This window comes from Temnothorax curvispinosus, unplaced genomic scaffold, assembly GCF_003070985.1.
Source record: "Temnothorax curvispinosus isolate PA1 unplaced genomic scaffold, ASM307098v1 QBEX01003445.1, whole genome shotgun sequence".
NCBI lineage: Eukaryota > Metazoa > Arthropoda > Insecta > Hymenoptera > Formicidae > Temnothorax > Temnothorax curvispinosus.
Window position 1 is genome coordinate 113,610 of NW_020213225.1, and position 16,547 is coordinate 130,156.

At 40.4% G+C, this 16,547-nt stretch overlaps 1 protein-coding gene across 2 annotated transcripts in view; it reads left to right on the plus strand.

Annotated features, from left to right (window-relative positions):
• Window positions 1–16,547, plus strand: part of LOC112452562 (protein N-terminal asparagine amidohydrolase) — a 48,822-nt gene that overhangs the window by 14,145 nt on the left and 18,130 nt on the right. The window contains exon 2 of one of the 2 annotated variants that reach the window (XM_025012844.1): window positions 9,905–10,033. The gene's annotated coding sequence lies outside the window, so the exon portion shown is untranslated. The remainder of the gene's footprint in view (window positions 1–9,904; window positions 10,034–16,547) is intronic. The other variant, XM_025012845.1, reaches the window with a different exon arrangement.

Sequence of the window (16,547 nt, forward strand, 5' to 3'; positions counted from 1 at the left end):
TGATGATTTTCCGCAGTTTTAACAATTATTTTTGACAGTTCTAGAGTTCTGGGCGCCGATATAAAAAAATTGTTTAAAAATTGTTAATTGGTGAAATATTAATCTGAAATTGTATATATGTGTGCATGGAACTTGAACTATCGGGAACTCTCGTCAAATATTATAAACGCGTTTTGGTACTTTAGAGAAGAGAATGTCGTGCTAGATTCAAAGTTAGCACATTTTTTCAATTTCGATTTTTTAATATAAGCAATGTAGAACTCTCTTTAATTTTTATCAAGAACTATAGAAATATGAAAAGTACTATTAGAACTCTATTTTTTGAAAGTCGTAGAACGTCGTGTCAACTTCACAGAAACGCTGCTTCGACACCTTCGTGGCGAAAGGAGCGACTTCAAATTTCGTAACAAATATCGCTGTCTATTTTCCGCTAGCGCGGAATATCTTGTACAACTTGTCGGTTTCTACTTTTCAACTCGACTTATTTCGAAATCCTCAGCTTCGCGCTATCTATCGCGCGGATTTTAATATACCCCTTCCGTAATCACGCGAGATCTTCGTATACTCTCGGCAAGATCGGCAGGAATTTTCGAGCCGGCGGCGCATCGACGAGCAATTTACGTTATCCGCGGCTGAATAGTCGGAATTTTAAGCGCAATGCGCGAAATCTTCCGTGTGCCGATTTCCACGTTCCGCATTTCGCGTATCAAGGGACTCTATACATCGGACTAGGTTAATCCGGTTGGCTTACGAAGAACCGCGGCGCAAGGAGAGAGAGAGAGAGAGAGAAACACAGAGAAAGAGACTTATATATCCGGAAGGCACACACGAGGAGAGCTTCTCTCCCGTGTATACAGCGTGGAGCATGCGAAACGAACGGCCATGTATCCGCGCATAGACGTGTCTCCTAGCAAGATCCGAGAATAGTGAACGTAAGTGCCGTATGGACCGTACAGCATTCACGGATTCAAGCACTAGATTCTGCCGGTCAGAACAAAACCGCCATAGCTCGTACCCTATGTTAATTGATATAAATCCTCTGCGCCACGAAATAAGACTTCAATCGTGTGATCACGTTTGTCGAAAGGCTCTATAGTTGCTTGAAATATTTACTTAATGAAATCCTTCCCCAGTAGCCATCTGTGTTTCTGCCTTTAATTAAAGAGGAACCCTTTATTGCATACCAAATCTCTCTCACTCGATTTCTAATTTTAACTTGAATTAATTAATTATTTTACGTTCTGAATTACTGAGACTCGTCTATACTTTATCTTCTTCTTTTCCATAGGAATTTAGATTCATTTAACTCGATGCATTATGTATAACAAAAGTTGCAATTATGATCTCTTTGTGTCCTGTGATTTGCAACATTACAAATTGGAGGCACATAAAGCAAGCCAATAAAATAATGTTATGCTTGATACAAAGGTACGCGTGATTCACGCTACTCCAATTAAATGCCTTTAATACATATAATACGGCAGTTTTATTTACTCGGCGGATATTTAACGCGTTTAACATGAGTACGACTTTAACGTGGGTACGTGAACTGTCGAGGAACGCACGTGTGTATATGCGTGTGTCTACCACGTGAAAATTGTTATACAGCACGCGCGCGCGGAGAATTCACGCGGAATGCAAATCAAGGTTAAAAAATACATGGCATCTGGACGCTGCATGTGTGTCAGTAAAAGTCACATAATTCATGTAATGCAAATTCGAATAAATGGGGTGAAATTACGGATAATGAATTAGGTATTAATTATCTTTTACATTGTACGACTTTTGCGAGAACACGTAATCAGTGGCTTTCTATAAAAACGCATGTGAATTTGCATTTCTTTAATGATCCAAGATATGTTTGTATAACAGGAAATTACAACGTAAGTTATTGTATCTATAACAGTGAAATTAGATATAAAATAAAAGATTTTCTTTAAGAGTCCTTTTACACTTTGTTATTAATTATTCGAAATATGAACAAAAAATCCTCGTCTATTGTGATGATTATTTGCGCCATAAAGAAATATTTGAACGTATATTTAATCGGATATTTAAATATATATAGTGATACTTATTCGAACGTTTGGCAGGAAACTTGGCCGGCTCGAGCGGTCTTGTTTCTAGCGTACGTAAACTATACGTAAAGTAGGACGTAGCGCAATAGCAACTTTAATTATTCACTGGCCTGTGAATTTCGCCGTTTAAGCCGCCACTTTTTCAACGCCGCCGTGCACCTGCGCGATGCACAAGTTGCAAGTGCATCCCCATATATAGCGAACCGCGATTACGCTATCTTAAGTGTAAGGCTCCGTCGGTGTTACCGCAAGAATTCGTATCGCGTGCATTAATCTTTATTGTATAAACTTCGTGTACCTATAATTTCATGTTGCAATTTGCTGCGCGAAGATGCATAAGTATAATCATGTCTTGCATTTCGCGGCAACGTGTGTATTATGTATTTACGTGTACATCATGCCGTCTTTAATACGAGACAGATAATATCGCTTCTCTTTGATTACACGCGGCTAAAACACCATTCTTATATGTGACAATCCATTTAACTTGTATAATATTTCCATAATTAAAATATTGGAATGCTGTAGCGCAACTCTAAATTTTCGAATTCAATGTTTAATTGAAGTGATATGTTTTTCATGTTGATATAAGAATAATTTGCTCTTTTAATTTGTTATATTAAAACATATAATTTATGTCATAAAAACTAACGTGCAGATTAAAGTTTTGGTATAGATTCTGATGACAAAATAACGAATTTCTTCAATAATACTAATACATATAATCTTATCTTAATTACACTTTCTGGAATTTATTAACGCTCGTTCTCATCGTAAGATCTGCGATTACGCACTTTGCAAACGTAGCTCATCACTTTCTGTTGCTTACAATCGTGCCATATTCTCACGTGACGTATTGATCTCCTAACGAGGTGGCGTTCCAACAATTAACCATCAACCGTTGTATCGCGATCTAACGTCAAAGTACTCGGTGGAATCAGCGCGTCCCGCATTTCGACACGCCTCAGCAAACGGTTTTCATCTCTCACGGCGGACAAACGAGTGGTCGTATACCGCGCTCGAAAGTCGCGAGCGCATCCATCCCGCGGGGATATAGAAATCCGCACCCACGCGCGATCTCAAACGCGGCTACGTACTGGATACTCGGGACACTATATATACGCTACGTACAATACATATACGTGCACACGTACACAGGGCACACACAGACGCGCGCCAAGTGCGCGCCTCTGCGTACTGGTAGACGGTACGGTGCATGCACGTATGTAACAAGGCGCGCGTCTGTGTCGGGAGAGAAGACCTGGCAACTGGACTCCCCCCCGGGGGCCCACATAAATCAGAAACTCAGGTTCAGGCCTAGCCCGAAGCACGGCCAAACCAGAAATTTAGATGCACCGGGTGTCCCCGAAGTAATTTCCCCGCGAGGCGGAGCGAGTGGCCCCGCACGGAATTGGGAATTAGGACGGTGCGCTCACCCCCGCGTTGTGCTGCTGCTCATCCCGTGTCCGGCTTGCGCCGGAGAGTTTCGTACGATAATTTCAACGCGCCCTCGTTGCCGGCCGTAAATCAACCGGTGGGTTAGACACACCCGATAGAATCGTGTGCGGTGACGCTGCTAATTTTTTTTGCTAGACATCTCGTTATTTGCGCGCGCCAATAAATATTGCTCAGCTGTACGCTACACGTGTACCTCTGGTACTTATCTCATTAATAAAATTAATCTCACCTCTAAATAGGTTCTTATTTTGAAAATGACTAAACATGATGGAACTTTTTCGCGCTAAGAAAAACTTTGCTTATTCTAGTATTGTATGTTTGTAAATCAATGTAATCGTTGTTCAATCAAGGATTATATCGAAGCGAGAACTATACTTTTGCATATCTTTATTTTGCTGTACCGAAGAGATTGCTCGTCGAACATGTCTAACCAGTTCTCACATTCGCCCGGCTTTCCTGCGTAATTTCGCTCTCATCCGTGTTTTACGCCTGGCGTTTCGTAATTTTGTTCTAACCGCAGGTCGCAATATCGAGATGTTCGGTGCGACGCGGCGGCGCGGCGGCGATCTCTATCTCGATTTCACGCGGCATTGATCGGTGAACGAGAGAATGAGCGTTGCGGATTTAACACCGTGGTAAAAGAAAAGCAGCTCTTTCAGCGTGTCGAAAGACACTTTCATGGGATGGTCAACGATGCTCAATGCGAGTTGTGCGATATCAACTTTGCGGATGTCTAGTATTCCTAGTAAGTTCTAGTATATACACTGTACGCACGATTTAACACAATTTTGCAGACCGTAGCGAACAGTGTCACGTTTTATACCCTCGATTTTCATACATGTTTATGTGCTACGAAGTAATAAAAGTTCTCATCGGTATTTTTATACAAAAAAATTATGTACGAGAGACGTAAGTTTGATCTAGCGATATCGATTCCATTAAATCGATAAAATCCGTCGCAGCAGAGAAAAAGTGAGATTGAACTACTCGAGTTTTAAAAGAGGTTTCCAGCGCATTCTCTGAATTATTGATTATTGACTATATGTTACTTCCTAGTGATCTCCCGCGCGCGAACGATATCTCGCTACAGCGCGCGAACGAGTTCCGCGAATGCATAACATCCGAGGGATAAATGCGGACACGTGCATTCGCGGAATATATTCCGTACCAAAAGAAGCTGGATGCACACACACACTCTGTTTTTGCCGGTTGCACCGCTGCACCCATCCTCGCCGCCCATCCTCTCGCGATAGCATATACCGTTACATTATCGTCGGTATTGCCAATAAATGCAATTGTCTCGGCTCGTGACTTCGTTGCCCTATCGCGTATCGTTAATTCGCGGAGTACCGGAACAATCTTTATCCTCTGTTACAGCCGTCATTGTTGCACCGCGATGAAGCTTCGAGATCGATTAAGCTCTCTCTCCGGGAATTGGTAAAGCGTGCGCAATTAAAATTTCTTCTTCGAAAAGCGAGTCTTAATAGCAAATTCCTCGGCAAGCAATATTGAAAATAATTCTGCATTTATCGAACATTTTTATATTAAGGCAGTTTCCTTCGAAAGTAAAATTATCGAGCGGATGAAAATCAGAGAATGCATAGTCGTTATATTTTTACCTTTAGGCTTTATTATTTCGCTTCTTCTTCATGTCTTTCTGATTATATATAAGTACTAAATAAAGCTAATTAAGATTTAAAAATGTTGAAAATAAGAATTACGAAATGTATGCGTATATAGGAGAGACCGGGGGGCTATATGACTGCGGGGTATGTTGTCTATGTGCTATTTTTTAGTATTTATCTTGAGAGGAACAGAGAGTGATGGATAAAAAATCATGAAATGGATTTTTAGAATCTAAAAGTATCATTTCAAATTTTTTTTCCACTGTTCCTCTCAAGATGGACAACATACCCCATATAGCCATATAGCCCCGATCTCGCTTATTTGTTGTCTGTACAAGCTCAAACTACAATTTTCATTTACTCACTCATTAAAAAAAAAATGCTTGTTTGCTAGACTCTATGCTATTCTTGATATTCTTCGCCAAACATTGCTTACAATTATCGAATTAAATCGAAGTTTATGCATTCATGAAACTCCTGATAATATATACTTGAGCAACAGGAGAGAGAGGAGAGGCTCGTTACACTTATTCCTGGGAGATAGAGCTAGTAGTTCAATCAAGAGTAAATAGTGGAAACTGCAGTATTAACAGAACACTCTTGGAGGAGAGTCCGTCATCAGGATCGAAGGGCTCGCTCGATTTTTTCGTGCGCGACTTTCGATTTCGACCGGCGCGGCGGCGGCGCGGGCGCGCGCGAGCCGGAGGGACGCGAGGAAAAGAAAGAAAAGAAGAGTAAGAGACCCCGGAAGGCCATCTCATCTTCCGCGAATTTGCCGGGCCACTGACTTCTTCTTCGTTCGTTGCATAACGCACCTTCTCACTGTCGGCGGACAACGTCGTCGCCCATCGTCGTTCGCGGATGAGAGCCGCTGAATCGTGGTGTACCGGTTGTTCCACTCGTGGAATGCGGACCGGCGCGCTGTGTGCGTGTCCACACCGGTGTATGCATACACATTACCCACACAAGGCAACGCATACAAACAAATGCATAGTGCTGTAAGCTATTCCCTGCGGTACCCCGACTGCTCGTCCCGACTTTTGTTTAACCCCCATTAACAGCCATATCGTCCCATTTTTGGAGCAAAAGAGTTTTGCGCGTTACGAGTAAGATATAATTTTATACTGAAAGACAATCTGCCGAACGCTACCTGGCTTTATTGCCAAATCGCGAATACGTACGTCGTAATTAGAAACGCAAATCGGAGCCTGCAATGTGCGCCGCAGGGTTATTACGCCGCTGCATATATGTGCTCGCGTGCCCGCAGCATCGTGCATACGGACGAGCGAAAGGGATGCGTCTTTCACGTGTGCCGCGGACACAAATATTGTTATTATTGTTTACGATCGAAGAGGAGGTGCATCTCGGCGGCGCGCACGGTGCGCGCGGCGCTCGGTTCTAACTCACGTTAAGAAAGCATTGTTTGCATTTCATTGCCTATGCGCCTTTGCGTAACCGCAATACCGCTGCACACAGGTCGGCAGCTGCTCCGACGATCCTTAATTCCAAGCGACGGAGCATGAGATGCGAATATCGAGACGAATTTTTTGAAAAGCAAAAGAAAAGACTATTTTGTCTTTATGAGAAGATAATCATAGTGAACTGCGGTTAATTTACTTGCCCAGAAATTAATTTAAAAAAAATTGAATAACGCTCTTATGTGTATCGCGATATTTTTAATCTTCTATATTATTCCAAATAATTTCAGAAATCCTATATGGATATCAATTAAATGCAATTTTTTTACTTCTTTAAAGACAAGGAAGCGAGCGTGAATAAATGAACTTGGTTCAATGAGTGCAGTTGATGCAAATTGTTTATTTGCGTTTGCTCGTTTGCTTGGATTCGGCTCAGGAGAGAATCATAAAAATTATCTAAAAGTGGTGTGACAGTGAATTAATAAAGATAAAAATATTTCGAAATTTTAATGCTTTTATAAACAAAAATCGCGTGTGCGATCTTTATTTATAGAAGTATAGAACAGAATGTGGTTTATTAATAGCAAGATTGTTGCAGAAATAAAGAAGTAGAGACTAGAGACAGAGTGTATACATAAAGAGAAAAATGTATCTTTGCGATAGAAATATTACGGAGGGTGCCTCGGATTGCAAGGGGAAATTTCCGTACAAAATTCCATGCAATTCCAATCTCTCTGCACGCATTATTACATCGACATACAACCGGTCTGATTACGCATAGAGCGACGATTCGATTACCGCGCTCGTAATGCTCGCGTGAATTTTCTAGTGCGCATTAATCAAGGGTAATGTCGCAATCTATCTTGCGGTTAGAACTTTTTTTTCGATTGGCCGCGCCGCACGGGTACTCTCTTAATAGACACATTAACTTTGTGCCGGTAATCGACGATGGAAATTAAATCTTATGTTCCAGTTATAAATCATCCGAGTAACGTGTCCTCGAGCGCTAAATAAAAGACGCGATTATTCATCCGATGAAGCTCGGGCAAGAAGTATCGAGTAGCGGCCGTAATCGATGAATCTCGTGCATGGAATATTCATAAACGCGTCTCGCAAACTTTAATTGATTCGCTCGAATTATCGCGTCTAAGATCATGTCGTTCGTTATCGATATCGTATTTATAAAAATCTTTGATTAGGCACATAGATTTTTTTGTATTTTTTTTCTGTATTATGTAATAGGGAACTTTTGCGTTTCGTGTGCAATTACGAGTAGGTATTTAAAAGCATTTATTTCAAATATCTTTTTTTATAATTTTATTAATAAACTTTTTTGCCTATAACGCACGATATACTTCGATCATTTTTCGTTTATTTGTTACATAATCTATAACTTTTGAATTTTACTTGCTTTACTGTGAATAATTTATTATTTGCCTTTGTGTCGAAACTTATCAGCGATTTCAGCGCAAAATTATGACCATAGAATGACGATGTTACTTATACGTAGCTACAAACAATCGAAGGAAGTCGTATCTCATAAATATTACGGCGGCGAGGCCCGACAGTCAGTTGCGGCCACTGTATGCAAATTTGACCGCTGCATATTTCTATCGCTGCTTACGTTCCAATCGAGCATCCGATATAAACAACCCTCAACTAACCGTGCTGCTCTTGATGCATCAAGATCTTCGATATATTTTACGATTGTTTTAAAAATAGCATTATAATTCGATTTTAAATTATTTAAACCTATTAAAGTGTCTATTAAATGTTATTAGACTGTCCTCGTAATTGATGACTTATATTGCCTTGTTATTTAAAAGTTTTGTAAATATTTATAACAGAAATGTTTCAGGCAGATTAGCTATTTCTAGCATTATAAATATGTATGAATAATAACATATTTTCATATTATTTATGACATATTGTCATTTTATTAAATTTATGACAATGCAACTTTTATTATTTTCAAAATCCTTTTTGTAGTTTTGAACGCAGAACAAATCATTTAGATATATAAATACAAATTTGAATAAATATATTAAATAAAAATGGAATTTTGCTCTATTTTTTTACCTTTTTGAGTATTAATCTGTTGAATCAATAATCGAAATAACATAAATTAAATCACATAAAGTTAATATAAATTGGATATCAGATATACGAAGAAACGAGTTTTACCAGGTGCACGAGCGACATAAAGTGACGGATTTAAAATGATTTCAACGATTTGCGTCATAAAGGTGAGGTTAAGAGGTCTAAATAAAGGGATAACGAGTGCAAGTTCGGTGCAGCTTGTGACTTTTGACACGCGAGTGTTTCGGCTTAGTAAATTTACGATTTCCTCGAAATCCGTAAAGGCGGAAGGAGTTTAATTTGCATATTCAGGAGACAGTCTGCTTCGTAAACTTTAATCCCAGAATATTTTGATCGTGTATTTTCTTATGCTCTTTTGTTTTTAGTTAGTAAATAGTCCGTTTATTTTGTGTGGAAGTACTCACCTAAAATGACTCAATTAACAATTTTAAAAAATTAAAAACTTTATCGAATATTAGTATGATAATCAGTTGGACATTCGGTAATATAATAAAATTGATATAAGATAATGAAACTAAAATGTGCATATGGTTGTAATCACGGAAAAAATGCGACGTACTTACATTAGTTGTAAATTAAATCAGCTAAAGATTCTCGGCGAGCGAAAAGCTGTTAATTAACATATGGTGGACCTTCGCACCTGTTTTTGAGACAGCTGCACTATCTTTTTTGGGGGAGATATAAAATATTAAACCTATACAATCCTTATGTGAGATCCTTGAGATCATTGACTTCCCACGTCATTGTGTCAAATCGATAAAAACTGAAGTGGTTTAAGAAATATATAAATGTCACGATAAGACGTTCTTAAATATATAATCAGCGATAAGCCTATTATAGATACACGTCGTGTCGGACTGGAAAAGTATCGAAGGGATGATTCGTCATCGATATTTTTCTCGTGCAACCACTGGATGATAGTCAGATTTGAGATTAATGATATACAATCTCGCTTATCGCACCCTCGTTCGCGCGACCCTCATAACTCGTTCAATCGCCATTAGTCTTTCGTCGCGAGTTTTAGATATTATTATACAAATGTATGCCAAGTTTTATGTACACTATAGCTTTTTACGACTTAAAAAAAAAGTACGATATCTAAATAGAAATACTTCTGTATTGCATAACTCATTAATGAGCAGCTTTATATTACGAAAATCTATCTACACTCGACTTTCTTGAATCGAGTCTTTCCTAACCATCTTCGATGTATTTACTCTTTCAGCAGCATCCCGCGGAGCACGTGATAGTAGCGCGACGGATGCACGTTCGAAGAGGCGGAAGTACCCGTTGACCATGGCGGCGGGAACGTGCCAGTTCGCCTGAGAGGACAGTATCCGCAGAAATCCGCAAGGTGAGTCCTCTCCCGGTTCCGTACGCTTCCGAGCTCTCGGACCCGCGACGTTATTAAGATTTCAAGAGATACGGGAAATAAATTAAGCGCGCGGGTAAACGAGCGGAAACCGCTAAGGCGAGCTCCGAGATAAATCGAGTGGCGGAAGACGAAGACCTATGAGAGATAAGGGAGAAGGGAGAGCAGGTCGCGTTTTTCAGAATCGCCCCGGAGTCTCAGCGTCTATCCCCGCCGATAGCTTCCAATAGCGAAGGAAGATAAGCGCGGCGATGTCGCTTCGTGAAGACACCGATCCTGACCAGAGAGAGAAAAAGAAAGCGAACTTCCGCGATTAAGATGTGCGACGAAGCCCATGAATCCCGTCTAGATACATATCTGATTTGGCATTGTCACCGTCGATAATCTGCTCGTTCTTTTTTTCGCGAGGAATGCGCCGAATGGAGATGTTAACTCCCAAATATACTCGCGTAGAAAAAGATACACAGATACGGTGTAAACGATCATCTCTTTCTCTCCCTCTCTCTCTCTCTCTCTCTCTCTCTCTCTCTCTCTCGCTTCCAGACGGATTTAGGAATTTAACAATTAATCTTTTATAAAGGGGAACAGCAGAAACCAGCCTCACATTATGGCTCTTTCATTTTTCTTTATAAAATAATACGAGAGCAGAATTCTGCTCACATTCGTATTATTCGAGAACTGAATTGACCGACGCGAGTATTTAAGAATTAATGATTCTTTGTCGATGAGGGTCTTTAGATAATAACGGCCGATTGTTATGTATTAGAAATCTTGAATAATAAAGATTAAAGTACCGCGTTGACCGAGTCAAAGTATCGATAATGGACATTTTATTACTCAATCGAGTCGCTTCTTAAATCTGCGCGAGCGCATTCGATGAAGACACATCATATATAATAATAATAATAATAACGGTAGAGTATTTAACTTAACATAGTATGTTTTTTTGTCGAGATATATATGTAAGCACGCCTCGTAAGCATTTTCAATACGGAAATTTGGCGCTTTATCGCAGATATTTAATATTTCAATATTATTCGCACAACTACGGCGATTAGCGAATACAAATCTACGTTAAAGTAAATTGACAAAAGATTATCCCATGGTTCGAGTATATTGCGAAGTTGCGACTCTATCGGTATACACGCAGCTTGAACGTCGATATGTATAAATAATAATTGATTATTGAGTATCTTGACATGAGAGATTACGTCGGTGCAGTTCTTTGTTGGATTCACGGGAAACACGAGCGTAGCTGATAATTTGCATATTAAATTAAGCGAGGGCATGTTTTTCTTAGATTACTCTCTTCAGGAAGTTAAATGAAGTGAGTGTCAATATTCCTGCTTGAAAATGGATTAATTATAAAGAAAATATGTACAGTTTAGATACAATCTATGCAAATATTTGCATTTTTTCACGTTTAGCTGGATTACATTGATTCGCGGATGTCAGACATAACAATACAATATAGTTGCTATACACTATATCTTCATGTTTTTATTTGACGCTGATTCATATATGAATTATATTTCTAATCTAATCAAATGGAATTATAAATAGAAGAATATCTCTTTATACACTTTTCTAAAAAAAAGGCAATTAAAGAGACTGCGCTATATAAATTATTAATTAAATCATTATCAAATAAATATTAATAAAAATAACTGCACTCTCGATTATATCTCCGCGTTGTCCACCTGTTTGAACTTAATTTAATCTCGTCGTGGTATAATATTTTAAAAGAACTTCCTGGGTAGTAAGTCCCGTGGTCCTTAGACCATCGACCATGGGTAACCTTCCACGGTATGCATGGGCCTCGTTTATCGCGAGGCCGTAACTTATGCGTCACCCGTTATCTGGGCGCGCTTATTATGCATGTTATCGTCTCCCCCTTCGACGAAGGGAGAAGCCATAAATTTAATAGTCCCCGGTGTGCGGAGGAATCTTCCTCCTTCGGCATGAAAATCTGAATCGACCCTATGGGACTCGATTCCTCGTTCTCGTTCTTGTTCTCGAATTTCATAATGTCTTTCAAGCTTATTCGTACATGACGTAAATACCTTCCAATATTAACGCGTATGATTTATACGTATTTCAGAAAAATTGTCTAATTCGTCAGGTTTTTTTTATGCAGTCCTTTTAATTTTGCTCACAATTTTTCATTTTGTCTGATATTTTCGATTATCGCGAAGCATTCTTTGTCTTAGATACATTAACTTAATCATCTTGAACAATTTGCTTGCCGTTAAGAATTATTATCGCATTAAAAAATAATTTTTCGCGATAAACGGAAATGTTTCAAGCTACGGTATATGTATGCGTGTACAGTGTGTACATGCGTATGTGTGACCGCCTGTCGGCAAAACTATAGTTATCGTGCTCCATTATTTGCAACAGGGGAGCAGTTCAGCCTGCGTCGGACAGTGGAAAATTTCGCGCCGATCTCACGACTCTCGTATCGCGGAGAGGAAAACAGATAAATCGCGGGCGGCAGCGACGCCGTGTTTACGCGGAACACGAGGAAGCAAAATAAGAAATCGACCGAGAAATCAAATCGTCCGTCGCGATAACGACGATGCCGGGCAACGAGCCCGACGTCATCGGTCGGACTTCTCTTATCATCGACAGAATTCTCGGTTGTTGTGAGCGATACGGCGATCGATTTTTTATTGCCTAGGCATCGCTTCCGGTAATCTCGATTTCCCAACCCTTTGATGTTGTTTTGTTGGACGCATTTCTTTCTACTTCGACCGAGCAGTCTCAAGATATATTTGAACACTTTTACAGCGCATATATATTATCGTCATGTATTCCCATTTAACTTGTTTGTACAAAATACTCCAAGTCTAGTATGTCCTCTTCCAAATTCTAATCGTGAATTTCTTAAATTTATAAATATAGAACTGAATTTATTACAGATATTGTCTGGGAAATTATTGATATCAATTTTTTTTAAATTTTTATATCTAAAAGCAATCTAATTTTAGATTAATTTTGCATTAAGGTAAAATTAAATTTAAAAAATCACTTTTACTATTTATTTATTATTCCAAACATTTTCTGCCTTTTCCAACCATATTTCCATATAAAAACCAGGCTAATTTGAAGTAGTTTTTCCTTGTCCAAACTAACGATGCAAAATTTCCTTGTTACAAAGAATAGAAAAACCAAGAAACTTTTTAAATTAAGTTTCAGGGATGAAAATGGATAAACGTCATTCTTTGTATAATTTTAAATACACGCTTCGCTTAACGAAAATACTTTAATGTTTAAAATTATAGAAAAATTACTTGGAAAAAAACGAACGAAAGTTAAAAGCTAAAAGTATATTGATTGAGAAGTTTACTAATGAGAAACATTACGATGTACCTCGAATATCTTGTATAGCGAGGTATCAGTAAGAACGATGCTGTCTTTTTGCGAGTCACGTATTGCATGTCATAAATCGATGCAAAGTGACCAATAAAACCGTGGCGGCCACATGCATCGCCCACATGCACCGGTAATGGACACGTGCGTTTTTCTAATTACCTGTACTCAAATCGCCCTAATCGCTCGCCATCAGTCCGAACGCACTTGATGCCTCTTCGCCGTCTTTTTCCGTCTGGGTGGCGCAGGCGATTTGCCACGTGAATTAAACTAATAACGTAAACGGCCTTGAATTGCCCCTTCTCTCTCCAAGTGCAAGGTTCTCCTTGTAAAATTCGACTTTTTCAATCGGCACCATTAAATATTTTTTAGATCGTTCTTCGTTCGTATAATCGTTTTATCGCGATAAAAGTAAACAAAAATATACGTCAGAAAGCTTCTAATTAAAATTCAAATTATCGGAATTGTTTTTTCTAAAAGGTAGACAGTAGGAATTGAATGAAATTATGTCGTAAATAATTAGCAGTGCGATGAGTGATCAGAGAGTGTTAAAAATATTTCAATATGAAAATACGGCGCGGTTTTATAAAGATTCCGTACATTCTTATTTTCAAGCAATCGCAAAAGTCCTCCGCAGAAAAGTCTTTCCATCGGAAAGACAAGGAACGCAAGAGATCGATAAATGATGTGGGAGAGACAGGGGCCCATTGATGCTGGGAACGTGTGTCCACCGACGAAAAAGAGAGTTTGCCGGACCGATGCCAGGTCGAACGGATAAAGGCATTATTGTCGATTGTCCTTTCACAGCAGATCGGCGGCTTATTCCGCCGAGTAAAAAACGCAACGAGCGATTTCCGTTCGCGATTTCTAATCGAACTGGCGAACGGTACTGTCAGGTTTCGTCGTCGAATGCGGAGTAAATTTATTAATTGTACAATGTATACATAAATATGACGTAATAGGTAATTTTCACCGCGAATAATTTCGCATAACGATCTCCAAATGTCGACGATCGGGTCGCGGTGACCATACGTCGTGTCCGGTCCCCGCATACGGCGCGCTTAGTGATTAATTAACCGGTTTAATTAGACGCCTAATTACCACCAGATACGGATCTCCATCGGGATAATCAGGCTCGAGGACCGCGACCGCGAGACGACGTGTACGTATTATATACGGCATAGTGATGCCCGATACCGGGCATCTCGGTTACATCCATCCGCGGTTATATCCTCGTGTTTCCAGACACTGGAGAAGACGTCATTTTAACGCGCATTAGAGTTTCCGCAACGTCCCCGTGCGCGGTCATCATTCACACTCTAATGAACGTGAAATCTCCGAGGCGCTACCAACGCGTCTCGGCCAACGAGAAAAGAGCGTTTAAATCGGGAGCGATCTTTAATCCTTTCGAGTTAATCTTTTTTTCAGCGTAAGATTTATTAATACACATACGTAAGGATACACTCGATATTAATTTTAACGATAGATTAAACGTAAGTCTCGCGACAGTTTTTACGATGATTAATATCCAAGCGTGCGTCTTGAGGCATTTATAAGTCTCGCATTTTCTGCTGGATCAATAGAACACGGGCAACACGGCATCCACAAAAGATGCCCGTGTGACTCTCGCGATACAAACTCTATCCTCGGGGCCGCCGGCGGAATCGCCGGCCATTAGAATACCGACATTGCGTGGAAAGAAGGTGACTCGCGAGGCATCCGTTTAATGGCTCTTTTGCACGCTTAAATAAATAACTGCGCACAGAATGTAATTGCGCCCGTGTGCGGGTACGTGGCACGAGTGATGCGTGCCGTGCGTGCATGCGTGCGCGTGTATACGCGCCTAGAGTGCATTCTGCGAGTAACCGTCGCGCGAGGGAGGTAGAGGGAGGAAGAAACGGACAAGAGTGCCTTCTGGTATGCACGGGTCTGTAAAATTACGATCTGAAAAGGACGGGGATCGCGGATAAATCGGCGTTTGTTCGCTTTCAGTCGCAGATTCGCTTGCGTTTACGCCTCTCGCGTGTATCTTCCTCGTAACCGATGGACGCGTAAGAGATGCGTGTCGGTGGATCGATGAATGTATGATGACAATCATTAGTCACGAATTTAAGACGATCCGTCTAAATTTGTAAAGACAGATACAGAAATCTTGACAGATTATCTTTGCAGATTTAATATTTAATCTGTTAGGGCTGCTGGATGAAATTCTAATTGTGCACGAAGTTCGCTAAAGCGAGATACTGAAAATAGAGGCGGGAAGGCGCATTAAAACGAAATCGAAAGGTGAAAAAAAATAAAAGTTCGCTCGGATGTATCGGTTCTCCACCGGCCGCCGATCGACCCGTGCAAAAGCATCATGAATTACCGGCGGTACGCTAACTTACCCCCGCAGACTCTCCACCTTCTCTCCCCCCTGCTTTCGATAGCGTTGCATTATGAAATAGCGTGCAACAAAGTTGCGCGGCGCTGCACCACCATTACCGCTAATTCCTTAAGTGAGCGATGCCCCGGCTCGATCGGGGGCTTTTTCGTTGATCCTTTTGGATGAGAGTCTCCGCTCGCTCGAGGAGCCGGCATCGTGAACACGCCGATACGCGGTTATTAAAGCGATCTACTCCCGGATCATCGATCTCCTCCGCCTGTCCGAGAGACGCCCGTCCGTTGCCGATTTATTCGAATTTCCACTCTGGTTTTAATTACCTCGCTTTCCCCGCTCTCTCGATCGGAATAAGGATACTCTCAGTCGATCGCAATTAATCCGCGAGGATGCACCACTTCAGCTCTCTCGCCGCGATTTAAGTCTCGATCGTCGTGATTCGCCTTTATTTCCGCTGATTTAATTGGCCTCGACCTCCTTGGTCCCTGGAGCTGCGACATATTTCTGCGAGCATTGATACCTCTTCGATTGATAAGAAAGTGGAATCGGATTTTTATTTTCCGTCGAACGGTTCGTAATTGCAAAAGGATATGATAAAGTCTTTTTCGATTTAAAAAAAAAACGCCAAGATCGCTTCGTGCGAATGTAGTCATTTTTTGTAGTTTGTTAAAAATAAGTAATATTAATTTTTTAGGCCCAGAGAGAGAGAGAGAGAGAGAGAGAGAGAGAGAGAGAGAGAGAGAG